Here is a 22,478-nt window from a genome sequence, read left to right on the forward strand (position 1 = left end):
TGGTATATTGAAAATATATTTGAAATTGCCTTTATTTGTAATTTTATTTTAGAATAGTATTTTGATTTATTAGCTCTGTGTATTATTTGCGCTCTACCATTGCATTTTGCAGGCAACTCTCAATTTCAGCATGCGTGTTTAGTTAGACTACAGTAAATTACTCTTTTAAATTACATATTTAATTTTCTAGAAGGAAGTATACGAAATTTGAATACGCAAACGTAAAAGAGGTCTTCTTAATGTACTCGATGTTAGAAAAATATGATTATAAACTGGGTGCACGCCCTTCAAGTAATTCTCCCGGAGCACATGCTTTTGGGTCCCGTGAAGTGTAATATTCTTCAAGGTGGGTCCCGAACTGAAAAAGGTTGAGAACCACTTAATTCAAGGTATTATAACTATATGTTAGTATTTTCAGTTTAAGACATCACAGAGGGCGGGGGATATTGTATTCTATCCATACGTAAGAAGCACGGACTTGAAGTTTCCTATGGGATAAATGGAAAATTGCGTGCAACCCTCCCCTCCTTACCGCCAATAAATCTTTGGCACGCTGCTACCACGTGTCTCTACTCTATCTTCGCGCTTTTAGAAGAGACGCGTTTCTTTACGTTCTTAGAATGTCATTCCCAATCTGTGACATTATCAATAGAAATGCGAAAATATAGCCTGCGTACTTCCAAACAGTGTTCATTGAAAATAACCCATGAAGCTTTCAAGTTGAACGGTGCTGAAACTTGGTTCACGTCAAAATTCACGTCTTGTCGAATTCCATAACGCGTCCCCATCTGTCTCCACATCGATGGCGACGCAATCGATCACGGATAAGCTCCGGAAATTAATAATATTTTATTATTACTGCAAGAAATGTGCGTTACTGCTAGGCCTACTACGTGAATTTTCTTTCCATTCTCGTTACAATAAAACTATCTATGAACAGAATAAATTTTGAAAGATTGGTTGAAAACATCCCTAGAGAGCAGTGTAATTTATTTTCATTTGTATGCAAATATTTACAGTTAAAAATTTGATAACAAGAGATTGTAGGCCTGGCAGCACCCCCCGTCGTCGGGATGTAGTCTCGATTGACCTATCTGTGAACAAAGTGAACTATAAAGAAGAATGTTGTACCATAATCATAAAGGATCATCGACGTCTACTCCGATGTAGGTGCAAGGCTGATACTTTTTAATGTCACTCGGCCACCCAATATATAATAACATTTTGAGACGTTTCGGGCGAAAGTATCCCATTTCCTAGTTAATCCGCCCTTGACCAAATTTACATTGCATAGGCTATTTTACGCTTAATGGAGAGATTTTTTTCTATCTCTGTGTCACATTTTGGTTATTATATTTCGCTGTTCATTGTAGAATGATGAAGTAATGGCATAATAATCGCACAAACACCCTGAATCATTTCTGCCTAACCATGGTTGAACCCGCATACCTGTGGCTCTGCAAGCTGTTAACCTCACCACTTAACCGTGGGAGGTTGCAAGTGAAGTTTTGTAATGGTATCAACGTGGCTGGTTGGAACTTAACTACGTATGCCAATTTCTTATAATGATGGGTTTTGATTAGATATATTTAATTCGCTTACTTTCAGTTAATAGCAAATATTATTTGGATCGAGTGTCTAGAGCACGTACTGCAGGGTTAGTGGTAAATATGAAGTTAAGGAAACCGTCCACGTATATTTCCATTATACCATAAAATACACTAGGAATAAAAGGTAAACTGGAGGGTGTGTATTTTAAGGACAAAATATCATTGGACATACACATAAAAACCACACGAAGATACGATATATGGGTTTGAAAGATCGTTTATTGATTACACTTCTGTTGAACTTGCTTTCTGGGAGGTGAGGTGTTGTATAGACCTTATCCCATTTATGTTGTCGCGAAGTACGCCGTGTTATTTTATAATCTACCGTTGTCCTCCGTCTCCTTAGCTATTTTCTTTCAATCCTCAAATTGTGTATTGCATATGACATAGTAATAAACATAGTGATGGACAACTTGCCTGCTGCTTCAGCTGCAAACTTAAAATAAGATAATGCAAGTAAAATTACGCTATTGCAAGTTTAATTTGTGAAAGCAAACGTTATGTTTTTCCTTCCTTGATTCCCACTATTAGCCAACTCTTCTCCAGACTTCGAGGCGCTATGCACTGAGACAGCTTGCAGAAGCATTCGTCCCAAACTTGTTTCTGTTCGGCTCAAATGCTTAGGTAAATAAGGAATTGCATCGCATCGTTTCTCAACCTAAGGGGCGCGACCCACAGCTGGGTCCCGAGGGGGTGTTTGGTGGGTCGCGATGTCGGGCTTGAATATTTATTTACTGTCTTACAAAACTATTACATTTAAAATATTAATATATATTGTTTCAATATTTTAAATTCATCCCGTGTTGTACGTAGTGTAAGCCATACATTTCTGTCATTCGCATCCTACCATTGCTTTTTACCGGCATCTCTCAATTTCAGCCTTTTAAATTATATATTTATGGTACTTGTTTAGAATGAAGTATGTGAAATTTGTTTAAGCAATCGGAAAAAAGGGCATCTTATAGTACTAGATGTTAGCAAAAATATGATTATAAACTGGGTGCACAACCCTTCAAGTAATTCTGCCGGCGTACATACTTGTGGTCCCCTTGAAGTTTAATATTCTTCAAGGTGGGTCCCGGAGTAAAAAAGTTTGAGAACTACCTGATTAGATTACAGGCCATTGAAAAAAAAAATTTCACTGATTGATTGCGTTTATTATACTTCGCTTTTCTGCTACTTCTGGCTAATCGCGAAGACAAGAATGAGTGATGGAATTCAAGAAGGGACTCTCACAAACAACTCTAATTTCCAGGTCGGCAATCTATCTGAGTACTCGTGGCGTCCTAATGCGCTGTGCTACCCACTTCAAAGGGGCGCACTAAAGGAAAACTTGGAATTGGAAGTAAATTCCGCACATAAATACGTACATAGTAAGTGAATGGTGGGTGACGTTTTCTGAATACTGATGTAAATAATTAAAGAGTTGTTCTAAGTCCCGTTAATGAAGAGATACCGTCCAAAACTAATCGAGTTTGGACGGAATCCGAACAAAATATGTGCCTCCAAAGGACATGAATTCGGAACCTTTGATAACAAGGTGACAGCGATACCGGTGCACCATTAATATAAAAGGTATATCAAAGTCGAGGCCGTCCAATCATCGGGAGATGCGGTGATCAGAAAGAAAATAAATATAAATACTCCATATTAAATATTTTAGAGAATATCCCAAAAAGAATTAAGAGTATTTCCATATTTGTTAATGGCAGCATAAAACGGCTAGAAATAGATAAGGGATTCGCAAAGTTTCGCACATCGAAAGGAGAGCCCAGGCCCTTTACGCTTCGGATAATAAACCTTTTCGAGCAGGCCTCATCCCCAGGAAGTTATTAACTCGGGGCAAGCACCGGCACCTAGAAACCTGTTGGGTGGTAATGTCAAGGCAAATGGATAATGCACCTTTTCCTGCTCCCACTAAGAGATATGAACTATCCGATCTCTAACTAAGCACTGGTAATGATCAGGCTGGAAATTTCATACGAACTATTCCATCCCGAATGTGTGGGACAACACATTATTGAGTGCAATGCTGTTACCTACCGCAAACATTCCGGTGGCCAAGGTGAAACCCGATGCGCTGGGACTCGCGTATCCATGACAACCCGGTAGTGTTCGTCATGGTTCGACTGATATCTTAAGTCATTGCACGCAGAGCTACGAATGGCTTTTAACGCGTGCCTGATCAAAGATACAGAAGGCTTTTCTTTTTTTTTTTTTGATAATGACAACCTGTCAGCAGGGCCGGATTAAGATGAAAGTGGCCCTGATGCTGCACGTCAAAATCTAACAATAAAATACCGTCGATTTTTTTTCTACAACTAACTTTCAAGGTGAAATTTTACTACGTCGCACTTACCGAACAATAATAAAGTATCAACAATCGCCAAGAATTGCAAAATAACGCAGCTAAATTACTCAGTAAACTGTTTGACGAAAAATTGATATCATTATCTTGAAATATTCGGTGAACAAGAAACACAACGACGTTATAGTTACGTCATAGCGCAAGGAATAATAGTAACTGTATAATAAGTAACACTGTGTCTAGGAGTCCGAAATTGGGGTTACAAATTTCATTCTAAAATTTATTTTCAGGTTATAGCAAAATAAAACTGTTCACCTCCGGAAAATTCTCGTCTGTTTTCATCTGGGCCTATTTCAGGAATGGGTCTAATGCCGCAGCAAAAATAGCACCCACCTTAATCCGTCACTAAGGCTATCATGCAGCTAGGCGGTTTCCATCACTGCCAAACTTGTTCTATTCGAACTTAAAAAATTAACAAAATGCTAATCATATTCAGAAAGAAACAATTATTCTGAAAATCTGATTTCTGACATGCAAGTACAGTTTATCATCTTTTTTTATTCACAAGCCCTTAGAAGTTCACTGACTGTATTTGATAGAACTGCAACAGACTAGGATAAATCGCCCTGTAAATTGGAATGAATTATAATAAAATAAAATTTAGACAACGCTTTTAAGGAAGTTTACCTTTCAGCTAAATTATTTTGCTCAAATACCAGATAAAACTGCACCAGTTCAGAGTTTTCTGCTCTCAAGAGAATTCATACTTTTAAAGATGAACGCAAGCGGATGGGTAGTTTGGCCTTATTACCCACTGAGAAAGGTGTCGTTCGGAGTAGAAAGAGTAAATAATGATATGTACGAGTTTTGAATTTCACAAATTCACCACAAAAGCAAGAAGGCTAAAGTTTCTGTACAAGTAAGGTCAGACGTTTTAACTTAATTAGGCCTCTTTTGCTCCATACTTCATATATGTCAAACTGTTATATTCAAATTAATCAGATTTCATAGTTCTCATCATATGGGACAGCTTATTTTATTTATTTGTCGTTTTAATGTGTATGGTGTTGTCGTGAAATATTATCTCCAATAACCTGTGCCTGAATCCTCTGAATGGATGTAATCATTGAAAGTAAAGAACTGATTTGTAGCATAAACTCAGGGGTATTTGTTAATCTGTCGCTTCCTGCTTCGGTCTGAAAAATCCCTTTTGCGTGTAATCTTTCGAATCTAAGCGAAATGGTAAACTGCATGTGTTGCTTGGTTGCTTGTCTTTTCGTATCGCTCGGACTGGTCTGTTACCTGAATATAGTGCATAGTGTTGCCTGGTACTGTTGTTCGTGCATGAGCGGTGAATGCTTGCTTCTGCGTTGTTAACGAGTCCCGTGCCGCTTGTCACTTCTGATGGAAGCCAGAAAAATCGCAAGGCAGATTTGGTAAACTACCAAGCTATCGGTAATAAACAAAGCATATTTTAAATATTAATGTCCTTATGACTAACGAAACTTATTTATTCTCACTGTACAGGGAACAAAAGGTTTCAAGTTTAACCCAGTTTCGGGAATAATATTTTGTGATGTCTCTCACGTTTAACTTTTGTTGGTATGATATCCTGCATTACTTTTACGAGACAAGACAAGACGAGACAAAAGCCGGTATAGTAATTGTATAGTATACCTCTAAACGTTACATGTAAAATGCATTGTTACTAACCTACAAAATAATTTTCTTATCTTTCCACTTCTCAGAAGGATCATGGGCGTGCACAGATCCCCTTATTAAAGAAGCAAAATTATTTATGAAACTTCAATCGAAAATTGGAAAAGTTCATTCCATCTCTCTGTTTTATTGTATCGATTGGTAACGTATAGAGTGTGTGTCCGGACCCAACGAAAATCACTCTATTAGATCACATGTAGGTGTAAAACAACTAGGCTAACGAATTAAATGCGTGAGGCTTAATAACAAGTAATTTGCTGGAGAACGAAGTGAGCTAGTTTAATTACGTAGGAAATAAACTCGTCGTGGTTCCTTAGAACTTTCGTGCTGAAATTAGTTTATCTTTTAGAGAGAATAATATTGTTTAATAACGGTAATAATATTTTACCCTAATTTTCTAAGTGAGAGTATTAGGAAGGGAGACTGCCCCCCCCCTTGCCCTTGTGCGCACGCTTATGAGATGGATTGTTACTGCTGCGGCTTTCCATACAAAGCATGATTTAGAACGTTTTTCTTATCCTAAAAAGGGTATTGAACTTTTGAAAGATCCTAGATGATTACTTTGTAGTTCTGCTTCTTAAGAAAGGAGTTGAATAATATATATTCAATTGATGAATAACTAAACACACAGAAACGATCAGGTCTGAAGACCTGACTCGACCTTTTATTGATTTTCGTTATTTAATTTCACTATTCTGCAAGTCTTGACTAATCGCGACGATGAGGATGAAGTAGATGAAGTGACACTCATATCCTAGTCCAGTCCAGAATTCGAACAGTGGACGCCGAGCGAAAAGTAAATCGAGTTCACAACCTTTGACTTCGTAGTATTTCATTTTACAGAAAAAAACATTGATCCCCGTTTATCTACTCGTCCTTAAATAAACACTCACGTTATTGAAGCTGTTTCCCTCGAGATATAAATAAATAATCATCATGGTTTAAGATTCGGTGGTGATAAATTGTAGGCAGTTGTTGATTGATTCTGTGTGGAACGTTTCATCGTAACCTAACCTAGAGTTTCAAGGCTCCATGCTGTTGGGCGTGCTCTTCTTTTTCTCAGGTGATTGTTTCCCGCCCTTGCGCAAAGATTGCTGATGTACAACCTTGGTGACAATGAAGTTCGACCAGAAAGGAATACGATTAAATGCACAGAGGCATAGGCGGTGGAATGGGTGACCCGCAGAAGTGACGCATGTGTGTAAGAGGAGGCGTGTGAGCAGGCAAGAATCTTGATCCCAGCATGTTGCACCCAAGGTCACGTAAAGAACGAAAACGGGGAACTATACGCGTGACATTGAACGTCGACCAGGTACCAGACCCATACGGAAATTCCAGATAGTGGCGCATTCGACGGAAGCATGACGTCACGGACACGATAAGGGAGTCCGCCGTATATAAGCGCGTGCTGTGCACCGAGGAACCGCAGTGCATCATCACCATGGCCAGGGGCAAACCTATTGACAACACCGTGAGGAGAAGAGTGGTGGAGTTGCAACGGGATGGACTCAGTGAACGGGAAATAGGACGCCAACTGAACTTACCCAAGTCAACCGTCCACTGCATCATCAAACACCACCAAAATACGGGTACTACAGAACCAGGTAAGGCCCCAGGTCGAAAACGCCTGCTGAGCGTGCGTGACCTAAGGATATTTAGGCGCTATATCCAGACCAACAATCATGTTTCTGTGGCCGAATTACGACTGTGGACTCGAGAACGCTTTCACATTGAAGTGTCAAGCAGAACCATTCGCCGTTACCTGCAGCGATGCGGTAACCGAGTGTACAAGGCGAAACGTAAACCCTTCCTTTCCATGTTGAACAAAGGCAATCGATTACGGTGGGCACGAATGTACCGGGGATGGACATTTCGGCAGTGGAACAGGGTTTTGTGGACGGACGAATCCATTTTCAATGTTGTGTAAGGGAAAATACGGAAAACAGTCATTTGTCGGAAGGAGGAACAGAATGAAGCAAAATGTTATGCACGTCGGGTACGGAAACCTGCGTCAGTGATGGTATGGGGATGCATGACGGCATCTGGGGTTGGCCCACTACACGTCTGTGAGGGCATTGTGAATGCACGCGCCTATACACGCATACTGGAGCGGCATCTTCCCACAGTGAGAAGGCACCTGTTCCACAGGCGGCGTCTCATCTTTCAACACGACAATGCCAGGCATCATACAGCGCGGCTGACAAGAGAATGGTTGACTCGCCATCACGTGCGAACTCTGCCATGGCCACCATCAAGTCCCGACCTCTCGCCCATTGAGAATGTGTGGCGTGTTCTTAAGCGACGTGTGCAACAGAGGGGACCCACTACAGTGGCTGCTCTTATCGCCTGCCTGCAGGAGGAATGGCACCGCATCGATGTGGAATACCTTGAACGACTCGTCCGCAGCATGCCCCGACGCATTGCCACAGTTATTCGCCGACGGGGCGGCGTCACACCATGGTAAACAGGATCCGCTCTAACAGTGGTCGAACTTCAATGTCACGTGTAGATGGTCGAAAATGTTTTATTTTGTGTGGACACCATACATTGCTGCGTTGCAGCGGAAATTTATGTTTTCCTTTGTTCCATGTAACCTGCTGAATAAAATATGTTCACCATATGCATGTGTTCTCCTTCTTTCACAACGTACTCCTATATTTGTGACTGGTCGAACTTCATTGTCACTAAGGTTGTAAATGGACATTTCCGTTTTCATACAATACTGGTAAAATACCTTTAACCCAAATAATGTAGTTCAGGACAACACATTATTTGTTTATTTACCTAGTGCGTACCTACACTAGTGTGCCCCCATTTTACACTGATTACAAAAACGAAAACAAAGCAAGTTTGACACAAAATATTCCGGTCCGTTATTATGTTGAACATTTCAGTTCCGTCTTGTCAGTTCAGTTTCTTAGATATCAGCCATGGCTACTCCTTAAGCACTGAAAACAATTGACTCACCTTGAAGGACGATAGTTTCGGAGTTAGAGGGAAACCATGATCCAAAGTATTTTCTTGTTTGATGAATAATATGAATAGCCGGTTTGAAGATTCAGGTTTCTTATGGCATACAGTCCCATAAAATGCCAACACATGGTATTTAGATAATTGTGAAGGTATGTGAGATGTCAGGCAAACTTTGTAAGCGAAAGGATGTGTGCGTCAGTAGTTAAAAATATTCGTACCTACAAAGAAACTCCACAACATATTTCCACGTCACTCAAAGATTATGTGATTTACATCAAAATTGTTATAATATCTAAAGCGGAATGTGAACGCTGGTTCAGAGATTATATTTTTTCTTGGATCATAGAATAGGCTACATGGCAGTAAGTCAATTTCAATAATGTCCTGTTGTTTTTTTATGAGATATGAGCTCCAGAAACGATTTTAAACCTTCGTTTTAAAAGTTATTCAAAGACAACAATGGTTATCGGGGATTACTTTAATGAGGGTTTCCCGACTTTTCTGCTTTCATTTGTTTATTTTATAAAAATATCGATGGGTTTAGCCCATTTAGCTTCCCCCCCCTTCTGCGTACGCCAGTGGCTACAGCAAACAACAGAAAAGCTTAGTCAGGCTCTCACGAACTCTTTTAGTTTTGAAGCGGTTATTCGATTCGGACAAGAAGGCGCCAGGGAATCACGATGCGTAGCTTATTGTTCTCTGTTACACCCTTCTCCCTCTTCTATCTGTCCTCGTATTTTGTTTCGCCATGTGTTATATTATAGAATTAATAAATACATTTGTAATTCCCAAACATTTACAGAGTAATTGCCCTTACAATTTTTAGAAATCTTTACGTGATTCTCGGATTAGTCTTTCTGATTGACCAAGTTGATCTCAAAATCACATTATTCTCAAATGTCTTAACCGGATCGGATTCAAATCATAGTCCAATGTGTCTCGCCAGGAATCGTACCTGGTACTAATTTTTTTACAAGGCGTCCGCGTCCCTCCTGACCGGAATTAAGTAATATTGTAATAATACATCACAACCTTTTTAACAGACCCTCTATTCGTATCGCTGTCTAGTTGAAAGGATTTGGTAACGTCAAAGTAACTTCCCTTGAATACTACGCCGTGTCAAATTCAGGGGAACTGGGTTAGGGTTCCGCACATTCTCGATCTCGGCGATTTTGGAACTGTTGTGATCACCACCAGCGCCGCATTTACCCCACAGGTTTGCCCCCAGGTTCACATAGATTTGAAGCTGGGTTAGCCACAGAGCCGCATTATTCGGTGAAAAGGCCTGAAAAATTCCTACTTTAGATAACCCAACCAGCGAATTGAACTCTTGTATCCCGTATGGCAGTCAGACGCCAAAAACCGATTAGACCACCGCGGCTCTGGAAAATGATTTGATCTAATTCGAAATGAATATTTGGTTCGGATGTAAGCTAACTTTATGAAAAACTAGTCGGGGTTAATTGGGACTGGACATAGAGTTGAAAATGGGGTCCGAACTATTGTACCATACACATTCAATGTTCAGCATAGATCGTATAACTTGGATAAGATTTTAGATATCATGGAAGGAATCATTAGTGACTGGGGTGGATATCACTTCAGTTTATCTTCTTATTCTTTAGGCCATGTTTGAGGCAACAGCCAACTGGTTCCATCACTACTATGAGGTAGTGGTAAGGGATTCGCAAAAACCTCTGACCAGTGGCGTCGAGGAAGTCGAGGGGTGTAGTTGCCCTCACCCACTTTTTGCAACTTTTGTCCCTGCACTATGCTAAATCTTATGTACCAAGGGAAAGTAAAATGTCCTTGCCCCTTCCCCCTCACTTTTTGCACCTAATTTTGGAACCCAATCGCCGCCACTGCCTCTGACAGTCACTTCAGTTGGTTGAGTGGTCGACTCGCAATTTCACAATTATAGTTTAAAGGTTAGAGTCTTAATCAGGGCATGTTGTGAATGAACTTCATATAATAATCATGCATGATTATCAATACAATATGTTCTAAATATGTAGAAAATAAGAAAGATAATAAAAAATAATATTAAATATATAACAGACAACGTTAATAAGGTAAAGCCGTTAATTGAATTTGGTGAACATGAATATTCAAAGTACGTCAGAAACCTACTCCTGCTGACGTCAAACTTCAAATCGCCGGATCAAGTATAATGGACCCACCTGAATGTTACTACCTAACGACGCGCTGGATTGAAAACAAAAGAACAGCGGTGGATTCAGATGAACATGGCAACTGAAAAGGGACTCCAAGTATAGATTGTATTAGCGTTTTACTATTTGGGCGATACGTGAAAGTACGGAGGATTGAACGGACATTCACAAATATCCATACTTAGGCCGGGATTCTAGCCCGGGTCCCCTGCCGTCGTAGCGCGATGTGCTAAGCACTCCGCCACGGTAGGGGGGGGGGCTGCAGCAAAATGAAAATTACACCAAAGAAGTTTGAAATGTAATTTGCAACAGCATATTAAAGGGGAAATAGTTTGTAAAGTTTGGCAAATGTACAATGTATGTTTCTAGGAGGCTATAAAGAATATAGGATATGTGATATATTTACTGTACATGAGTCATAACTGTCAGTTAGAACAAATACACAAGTATTTTACAATGACATGCTGACGGACAGAGATTCCAAAGAAAAATGTCACGGAATCAACACAGAGACGCAGAGGGCACAGAGATACAAATCTACGAACATTGCTGCAATGTTCCTACCTCATAACGTCACTCGCAGTTTCATAATCTTTTATATGAAAGGCTGAGAAGAGGTTGGTCTCAACCTTGCCTGCACCCTGCGGTTGCCTTCGCAAGGATGAAGTGTTTGGAGGCAACAAGGTGGTAAAAAGGGTTATTTATTTTATCCCGCGTTTGAGACGGAGGATCGACATCCACACACGATATTTAAACTTGACTGTATTCTTGCTTTTGGCGCAGGTGGAACTCGTATTTCTCGTGCTTTACTGCAGGGAGAAATCCCGAAGTAAGAAAGGAGCGGAAGTACGGTACAAAAAAAAGGTTCAAAAACGAAAGGCCAATTGTCAATGAGCTTCGACGCAAAGAAGCACAAGCACATTTCTTGGATGACGTGGAAGTAGAGGTCAGGTGACCAACAGTTATTGTGATTGTGTGGTTGCAAAGAATGAGATTTAGAAAACATTTTCTTCTTCGCTCCACTAGTGAAATAAACATTTCTGTAAACTTCACATCAAGTTCATACTCTCTACTTTCAATTAAATAGTTATTCAATTATGCCCTATTCAATTAATATTGAATTTGTTTGAAATGAAAGATTCTATTGACATTTTCATTAACACACAATTTTATTCTTGTAAGTTCACTGTACTGGATCTCTGAGAAATTAACACTATCGTCATTTTGAATACGAATGGAATATGTGACTTTTCCTTTGCTCTCTTTGTTTAAATATACACTGGTCAAAACAATTAGGGGAGAAAGCAAAAAATCCCAAAACCAAAGTTGGAAAGTCAAAAGTAGCAATGTATGTTGATGAAGTGAGTGTGTCCTCAACCAGTACAATTCATCTGTGATGAATCATCAGCATGTGACACCATAAAGAACGTGGCAGAATTTGTGATATGAGGAGCAATCACGAGGTCACTTGGGAACACCGGTTGTGTGGTGCTGGCAGACCGTAAGTGCAGGTGGGATTCAGTTGAGTAGTGTTGAATAGGAACGATGGCAGAACAACACGATTTAGGGGAATCTAGCGCATGGAGAGCCATTGGGAGGATGGAAGGAGGGCAAACACAACGTGAGGTGGCTGCAGCCCTTGGTGTGTCACGCAGTGTCATTTCCAGGTTGTGGACACGATATCAACAGACAGGTACAGTACGAAGGAGGCCTGGGCAAGGTCTCATCTGGAGGGAACGTGGGACTCGCAATTATCACGCACATGTGCGCGAAGTGTCTCAGTATGGTGGCGGTGGCTTAATGGTATGGGCAGGGATCAGTGTTGGTCGACGTACCCCCCTGCACATTATCCGTAACGGTACTTTGACAACCTTACGGTACCGGGATGAGATCCTCAGGCCTCATGTTGTCCCAATGGCTGCAGATATCGGTGATCGTTTCATTTTTGTGGACGATAACGCCCGACCTCACCGAGCACGTCTGGTTGACGCCATGCTACGGGATGAGGGTATCGAACAAATGGTATGGCCAGCGTCCTCCCCAGGCTTGAATCCCATTGAACATGTGTGGGACACACTCGGAAGACGCATTGCTGCTCGGCCAGCGCCGCCTACAACTCTGCAACAGTTGGAAATGGCCCTTCTGGAGGAATGGGTGAATATCCCGCAGGCTGTCGTTGATAACCTTATTGGTTCCATGTAAAACAGATGTGCAGCTGTCATAGCAGTTCATGGCGACCACACGCCTTATTAGAGGTATGGATCTGTTGCGTATCTGTCCATATCTCTTGTCTTATCACTGTGCTGTTCTCCTGATTTTGTGCAGTACATTGCAGAAATCACCCCATGAAGTCTGTTGTGCTAATGACTCAATATACATATATTGTACTGGTTGAGGACACACACACATAATCAAAATACATTGCTACTTTTGACTTACCAACTTTGTTTTTGGGATTTCTTGCTTGATCCCCTAATTTTTTTGACCAGTGTAGTATTTACGCAAATGCCACTAGAAGCGACCTCCTCCTTCTCCAAGCAAACAATTCCAACAGAAGTAAAATTTTAGTTATGTGGCGGAGTGGTTACGACGCCAGGGGTCCCAGGTTCGAGTCCCGGTCTGGGCATGTTGTTTGTGAATGTCCATTCATCAATTTCATCATGTTATTACTCAGCCCCATTTTCGCAAAATAGCCAAAATTTGTACAAAAAACGAAGTAAAATAAAGCAAATCAATCAATCAATCGCCGGACCCTGTGGCTGAGGGGTTAGCACATCGCGCTGCGACGCCCGGGGTCCCGGGTTTGAGTCCCGCTTGGGCATGGTTGTTTGTAAATGTCCATTAATCTATTTCATAATTTCTTCACTCATCCCCATCTTCGCAAATTAGCAAAGAGGCACAAAACGCGAAGTAAAATAAAATAAGTCAATCAATCAATCAATCCATTTTAGTTGACTGTAGGGTATGCAATTTCTATTCACGCCTAGGGCTCAAGGATCTTAACAGCTGTATTTTGAGTGACATTCCAGAACGTTCAAAAAGGTGAAAACTTAGTTTCAGTAATATTTTTTTAGGGCCGCTTCAGTAGATTATAATGCACGCTGAGTGTGCACAGAAAATATGTACGTAGTTTCAGATGTAGTGAGTGGCTTTGCAAAAGTTCTGCGTATATTGCCTTTGCGTAAATATTTTCTTCCTTTCCTTAGGTGAAGACAAAAAAATAAAAGCTTAATGTAGCTTTGGGAGGGAAGAGACACGCGATAAGACAAGCTGCCCTTGTCGCTTGTCGCTCGCGTATTGCTCGAAATGAGCTCTTATCATCCTGTTGTCTCAATCCGTTGTTCGTAGTGAATGTTTTGCTTTAGAGAGATTTCACACCTTGCCACAAACGACAGACGACAAGGAACACGAGTCGCTGGGAAACGAACCCCAAGTAATAAAGTGCACCTTTCCAACAGAAGCGACAGAACAAACTGCACGTGCCTCATGTAGCTTGTGTGTCGCTTTAACTGGCACGTTTTCTCAATACTATGCGTCGTTTTGCTTGTTGCGTGCAGCTCCTGTGTGAAATTTCATACCGAGGTGACAAGCGATGCATGTCGCTTGGAATCAAACCCTCAGTAATAATGATTTCAACATATTTAACAAAAGCGACACGACAATCTGCACGTGTCACTTGTAGGTTGCCAGTTTTGTCAATACCGTGCAAAATCTCGTCGTTAGCTCTTCTTTGCGAATGCGCTGTGAATGTTTCTTCAGATTGAATGGACTAGCGTCGCTAGTTGCTTCGGTATGAAATCCCCGTGTGTCGCTAGTCGCTTGCCTTTCAAGGAGCTTCCAGACCGAAGCGCAAAGTGACAAGCGTAACGTGTGTCGGCTCAGTAATTAAGGCATCGTTTTGAATTGATGCAGCACGACAAGCTGCGAACATCGCTTGTCGCTTCCGTGTCATTCCAACTGGTACTTGCGTACAATTGGCTATCCATAATTCTAGTTTGATTAAATTGTAAAATTTTGCAGTAATATGGCTACTTCTCGGAATTATTATACAGTATATATTACGGGAACAGTGGATGGGAGGAATTTAGTTCCCCCTTTTCCCCCCGCTTTCCTCAACTTGTAGAGAACATTCTGCTTCACAAATGAATTTGTTGGACAATTTCAACACACACCAGAAAATACCCAATGTACGACAAAGGGACGGGAAGATGTAGAAACGTACGTAAAGGTACCTTGTAAACCCGTGTGGGTGAATAAACCCCGAAGTAAGCCTTTGGAAAGTTCTTCGTCGTCTGATGAAGACGAACAAGTATTATATAATAGGTCCGATTTCAGAAAGTTAAACATGGACATGGCTAAAGAAAATTTGACTCAGTTAATAGCTACTGTACCTATAGTTAAGGAATTTAATGCTGAAAGCCTGTATCGATTTCTGTATGTATTGCAGGGTATTAAAGACAGAAAACTTTTTGCTTCTCACGAGATTATGCTCGCAGTTTTACGCAAATTAAATGCTGATATTGGTAAATTATGGATGAAATGTATAATTGAAAATATCCTTGGAATGATGTAGTTCAAATGATCTTAAATAAGTATGCAACTTCTATTGGGAGGCAGTATTTATGTAACAAGTATTAAATGGGTAATCAAAGGGAGAATGAAACTCCCTTAGAGTATTTGGGAAGTAGAGCTCGAGCTGATAAGATTTTGCAGTACGACATAGATGAAAGTGCATTTGTAAGTTATCTTGTGGATAGACTTAAACCTCAGTACTCCGAAAAATTGTATCTAAAGGGGATACCTAATAGTTTAAATGAATTGCAGAACGAGTTGAAAGTTTTAGTAAAAACTTTCTTATTTGTTCAATAATTTTTTGGGATTGCGTAATACGGAAAGACAATTCAAAGGCAAAGGTCATGCATTCAAAGACTATACTCCCAAATATTGTCGTAAATGTTAAGCGAGTGATCATTTTGAGCGATGGTGCCCGGTGCAGGTGAGAGGTGTTCAATTTGCATTGTAGGGATCGCATAGTGACATAGGACTCAGACAAAGTGTTGACATTAATGTGACTGCAGTGTTTGTTGACTTTAAAATCAATAATCTGAATTTACTAGCATGCATGAGAATGGGATCTTGATATGCGAGTGATAGTTAGTAACAATAACCTCATGAATATTAAAAAAGGAGTTATGTTAGATGTTATTCTTGGTAATTTATCTTGGAACACAACTTTTCATGTTTGCAAAAACATTCCTGTAGACTTTGTGCTTGGTGTGAGGTTTCAAAAACAGTGCCACATGGTGATTAACTATTCAGAACATATTGTTGTTTTTTCCGGAAGTGATGAGAAAATTCCTATCGAGTGGATATCTGAAAGCTTATGCAAAAATTTTCGTGTTTTACAGAATATAGGTCAAAGACAAGATCGTCCTTCATTTCCTGTACGTTCTCCTGCCCATGGTTCCGTCAGAACGGGCCGAGGATCCAGAGCTTGGTCTTATCAGAGCACCAGAACTGACCAAAGTCAACATGCAGCTTTCCAGCAGGCAGCAGGTGCGAACCAGGAAAACTTTGTCAAGAATGTAAACACTGGTGAGAACTCCTTTCGTAGCCAGTCTATGACTTCGTGGAGGCCACAAGTGAGAAGGCGTGGAATCGAATCAAGATCTTCTGATGTTTCTGGCGCATCTTTTGGACAGTTTGCATTAGAGGATACTGAACAACAAATATGTAAGTTGAAAAGTGAATTTTCTGATGTTATTAGTTCTAAGCTAGGACGTTTAAAGAACATTTCGTATAAAATCAAATTATATGATAATGTTCTTGTACATCGGAGTTCATATTTTGTTCCACCATCTAAACAACAGGAACTAGATGGAGTGATTACGGAATTATTAGAACAAAACATTATTGAAGCTTCTTCGTCACCGTACGCAGCACCTTGCTTTGTAATTCCTTCTTCAGGGGGACTAAAATACTTATTTGTGATTATACTGCATTGAATAAGAAAATAATCTATGATGAGCACCCAGTGGTTAATATGGAAGAAACTATGGCTCAATTGAGTCAGTGCCGAGTATTTTCTGTTATTGACTTAAAACGAGCGTTCAACCAAGTAAATTTGGATGAATCTAGTAGAAATGTAACATCCATTGTAACTCCTAATAATCAGTATAGATATAAGGTCATTCCATTTGGCATTAGTATTGGGCCAAGTTGCATGTCACGAGTCATGGACAAAGTTTTTCATGATTATAATGGAAAGTTTTTACATTTATTTTGTGATGACATAATTGTTCATAGTGCTAATGAGAAAGAACATATGGAACATTTACAGTTAGTACTGCAGAGATTACGAGAATATGGGTTAACGATTTCCCCCAATAAATGTTGTTTTTTTGAAAAGGAGAATTACATTCTTGGGTTTTATTGTAGGGCAAGGAAATTGTGAAATGGATCCATACAGAATCGAAGCTATTCAAAATCTCCCTTGTCCAAGACATTTCAAAGGATTATTAAGATCCTTGGGTACCTCAAATTTTTATTCTAAATTTATTCCAGAGTATTCTACTGTAGTAGCACCCTTAAATGAAATCCGAACACCAAAAATAAAGTTTCATTGGTGTTCTAGTCAACAAGAAGCACTAGGAAAAATTAGAATCTTATTTAGAGAACATGTAATTTTTAAATTGCCTGATTTAAATAAAGAGTTTGTTATCCAATGTAATGGGTCCTTAAGAGGATTCGGCTCTTGTCTTTTGCAACCGGATGAAAATAATACTCTGAGACCAGTGGCGTTCTTTTCTAAAAGATTAAGGGAAGTTGATAGAAAACGAACAATATATGAGATTGAACTTATACGTTTAATGCAAGCCATATGACGTTTTGAATACTGTTTGAAAATTCAGCCTTTCATAATTCAATTAGATAATATGAGCCTGAGCTATATTGTTAAACAATCCACGAAAAATTCCAAATATGCGAGGTTGATGGAGAAACTCTCTTGTTATAAGTTTGAAGTTGTGCACATACCCTCTAAGCAAAATGTGACTTCTGATTTATTATCTCGTATGTATGATTGGAGAGAATATCAGGCAGAATAATTAGATTCTGATTATGTTAGTAATGTTAATTTGGCCATGTTGGTGAACCCATTTCATTCTGATACCTTGAAGAAAAAAATGTTGAACGATCCAGAATTGGCTAATATCGTACGACAAATGGAGCAAGGTATAAATTTACCAGATTATAGATTGCATCGGTTTCTTGTACAAAAGAACTAAAGCCAAGAATTTTCCTTATAGGATATGTGTACCAGATGTTTGAAACACCCATTAATATTATATTATCACACTAATATGCTAACAGGATATCATGGAAATTGGTTGAAAACACTTAAGCGTCTGCAAAGACACTTAACTTGGGAGCATATGTCTCAGGATGTTAAGGATTTAGTTCATTCTTGTGATGTATGTCAACAAGCTAAGTGTAAAAACAAAACCCCTGAAAATATTTTAACGTCTGAAATTGTAACAATTCCCATGAAAAGATTGCACATATATATTTGTGGGCCATTACCTGTATCAAATGGTTATAAATATATTTTTGTTCTGGTAGATGGTGCATCTAAATTTTGTGTATTAGAGTCAATTAGGAAATTGAGTTCAAAGGTCTTGATTGATAAATTAGATCATAGTTTTACGACTTATGGTTATTTTTTATGAGATTGTAACAGACAATGCTTCATATTTTGTATCAGATGCATTTACCAGTTATTTATGTAACAATGGAATTCAGCATATTTGATTATCTGTTGGCAATCCTCAGGCCAATTATGTGAAAGATACATACGTACCTTGAAAACTGCCTTAAGATGTTATTATTCAGCAGATCAAACTAAATGGCATGTAAGTTTGAGAAAGATACAGTATAGTTTAAATTGTTCATACCATCATCCATTGAAGTATACTCCATAGGAATTGTTTTTGGGAAGACAATTGTGGGATCCATTGAACGTCAAATGGCAATTATCTGATTTGGATTTTAATGTATCAGATGGTAATTTGCAAGATAAATGGAAAAGCGTTATCAGAAATATGCAATGGGAATGGGAAAAGAGAAAACAATTGTATAAGAAGAGATATGGTCCCACAACATTTGAAGTCAATGACAAGGTATTGGTTAGGACTCAGATTAAGTCTTCTTTGGAAGACAAGATAACTAAAAGTATTTTGCAACGTCCCCCGGTTGTACACCAGTCATCACAAATTTAGTCCGCTACTCCTTTAGTCGGGAACATGAGAATCTGCAAATCATCAGGCCTTGCTGGGTAGAAAAGAAAACACAACACTGTTTTCAAAGTTAAAACGCAGTTTTATAAACGCGTATATTTCATAATCACTTACCAGTACAACACTAGAACATTCACTACTAACGTTGGTATATTCCCTCACATAAAGCGAAAGTCAAAGAACATAATTAATTGTTTACTTTCAACTTATCGGCAAGAAGAAAACTCGAAAAACCAAAATCTATACTTCAATTCTCTCCGTTTTCAAGTTCTTATTATTCCTCACCTTCAATTGTTTTTCATACTCAGTCTGTCGTCAGGTGAGAAACATTCAGGTTAGTTCACTTCCTCGGCTGAGATTAGAAAGTGACGTCAACACGAACAGATTTTGACGTATTTATAAACATATATAAAAGTTCCAACTACAACTGTATCAGTCTAACTATAATTATCTGTGACCACTTGCACATTATTTGAAATAACAAACATTTTAAAAATCTTAACTTCTTATAAATATAAAATCTTAAACTCTCAGGTTCGTTACAATTGCCCCTCGTCTGGGGAAAATTTTTGAAGAAATTGTAATTTACAAGTTCTGAAAAAATTTTGAAACTTTAAATATAGAAATTATCTTGACACTAAGTCAACTTCACCAAACAATGCTTGTCTGTGTTCTTGAGAACAATTAAAGATCCTAAGATTGTCAAAATTTACTCGATCGATCGGGTTCTTGGACTTGGGATGTAACAGTAGGGTAGTATTGCTTCGAATATCTGTTGCAATGTAGGGACCAATATATACCTCAAACAACTTAGCGATGGTTTTATTTTTCCTAGAACTTAGTTTGTGATTTCTTACTAGCACCAAATCTCCTTCTTTTAGCTGAAGAGCATTGCACTTGACTTTGAATTTTCTCGTATCACTTTTCGAGCGTTCCCTTTTCCTTGCCATAAACATCTTTCTATCCCAGTTAGTTAAATGAGGATCATCGTCGTTATCAGGCCAATAAAAGTGGTCCAATATTTCATTGGGCACAGGGCGATTGAAAAATAGTTCTGAAGGAGCATACCCAGTAGTGTCCGAAACAGAATTGTTCAGTAACCAGGCAATTTCTGATAAATATTTCGACCAACTTTGATGTTCGTGATGACAAAATAACCTGAGCAGTCGAACAATCTCCTGATTCATACGTTCTATAGTATTACTACTAGGGTGATAGGCCGTAGTGAATAAATACTTAACACCCTTTTTGTCCAAATATTCTTTCCACAGCGCAGAAGTGAATTGTGTACCTCGATCCGATAAGATTGCCTTGACTTTAGGAAAATGGGTGAAGTACCCTTTCTCCATCACATTGATTATTTCTCTGGCGGTGCCACGCCTCAGTGGGTAAACGGAGACGAACTTTGTTCCTAAATCTACCAAGGATAGAATGTATTGGAATCCTTGGGACATGGGCAATTTACCGATCAGGTCTATTGATAGTAGTTCGTGAGGACTCTTTTGATCAATATGTAACTTATCTTTGATGATTCCTAACTTGTCCATTTTAGACTTGGCACATACGAGGCAATCCCTAGTGTGCTTAACAACATCCTGTTTCATCTTTGGCCAAAAAGTATCTACTTTTTATTCTCTTTAGGGTTTTTGCTACCCCGAAATGTCCTAGTTCGTCGTGATTTTCCCGAAGCACTTTTTCTTTGAACTTTATAGGGACACACAATTTCCAAGTAAATTCTTCACCGGAGGTTTTTCGGAATAAGAGACTTCCATAAACCTGATACACGTTTTTCACCTTAGTTTCAGTCGGAGAGTCTTCAGTTTCTGGCTGATTCAAAAGCTTTATTATGCTCTGGCAAAAAACATCATCTTCTTGTGCTTCAGCCCAATTTGTTATGTCCTCCATTTCTCCTCTTTCTTGCCATATATAATTTACATGAAAATAGTTAGCTTCTTCATTCCCTTTGCTTTCATCGATGGGATAGCGACTGAGAATATCTGGTACCACGTTATCCTTTCCTTGGATGTATTTAATTTCAAAAGAGTAAGACTGCAATTTTAGAGACCATCTTGTAAGCCTGCAATTCCAATTTTTAGAATTTTGAAGCCACATTAATCCACGATGATCTGTGTATATTTTAAAATGCCTTCCTCTCAAATATATTTCAAATTTGTTGATACCAAAAAGAATAGCCAAACATTCTAATTCGTGAATCGAATAGTGTCTCTCATTTTCTTTTAATTTTCTGCTAGCGTACTGCACGACAGTTTTCTCATCGCCTTGTTCTTGAAACAAGATACAACCTAGACCTTTGGTAGAGGCGTCACATTGAATACAAAATTCTCTGTTTAGATCAGGCTGAGCTAGGGCTGGAGTATTAGTTAACTCAATTTTCAGCTGGTCAAAAACAGTTTCTTGATCCTGGCCCCAGTTCCATTTAGCAGATTTTGAGAGCAATCTTAATAAAGGCTCCGTTTTGATGGAAAAGTCTTTTATAAACTTCCGCCTCCAATTTGCTAAACCTAAAAATTTTCGAACATCCTTCTTACACTTAGGTTGTGGGAATTTTAAAATTGCTTCATTCTTTTTTTGGATCAACTCTAACATGGTCTCCAGAAATCAAGTGTCCTAGATACACTAGTTCTCCCTTAACAAAATTACACTTCCTAAGTTTCACTTTAAGACCTACGTCTTTCAGTCTTTGAAGTACTTCTTGTATGTGCTGAATGTGAGTGTTAAAATCCGCATCGAAAATCAACAGGTCGTCGATATAAACTGTTAAGAAATGCTCTGTTTCTGGCCCAAACACTCGATGCATTACGTATACAAAAGTGGACACAGCATTTGACAAACCAAAAGGCATTTTCAAAAATTCGTACTGTCTGCCTTTATATGAGAACGCTGTGTATTTGCGGCAGTCTGGTTTTAAAGGAATCTGTAAATAACCAGAGGCAAGATCCAGACTTGTAAAGTACCGCGATCCTTTAAACTTCTGAAGAGACTCGTCAATTGGCGGAACCGAACTTTTAGGTATTAACATGATGGAGTTTAGCATTCTGAAATCTATGCATGGTCTGACACTCCCATCTGGCTTGTCTACAACCAATAGAGGATTTAAGTAAGGAGATACTGACGGTTGAATGATATTCCAGGCCTTCCATAAGTCTAATTCCTTTTCCAGAGCAGCCCTTTTTGAAAGTGGCACGGGGTATGGTGGGCGATGGACTGGTTCGGTGCTTGTTAAGAGTATTTCACACTCAGCGCTCTCCATTGTTCCGGGCTTCTCAGAGAATACCTTCAAATAACGAGTCAGCACGTTTATTAGCTCCTGCTTCTGGGAATCATTTAAAATATTAATAGTTTCAACCTTCTCTCTGAGGTCCGCGGTTTTATACATCCACTT

This window comes from Lepisma saccharinum, chromosome 9 (genome assembly GCF_977018435.1).
Source record: "Lepisma saccharinum chromosome 9, izLepSacc3.1, whole genome shotgun sequence".
Taxonomy (NCBI): Eukaryota; Metazoa; Arthropoda; class Insecta; order Zygentoma; family Lepismatidae; genus Lepisma; species Lepisma saccharinum.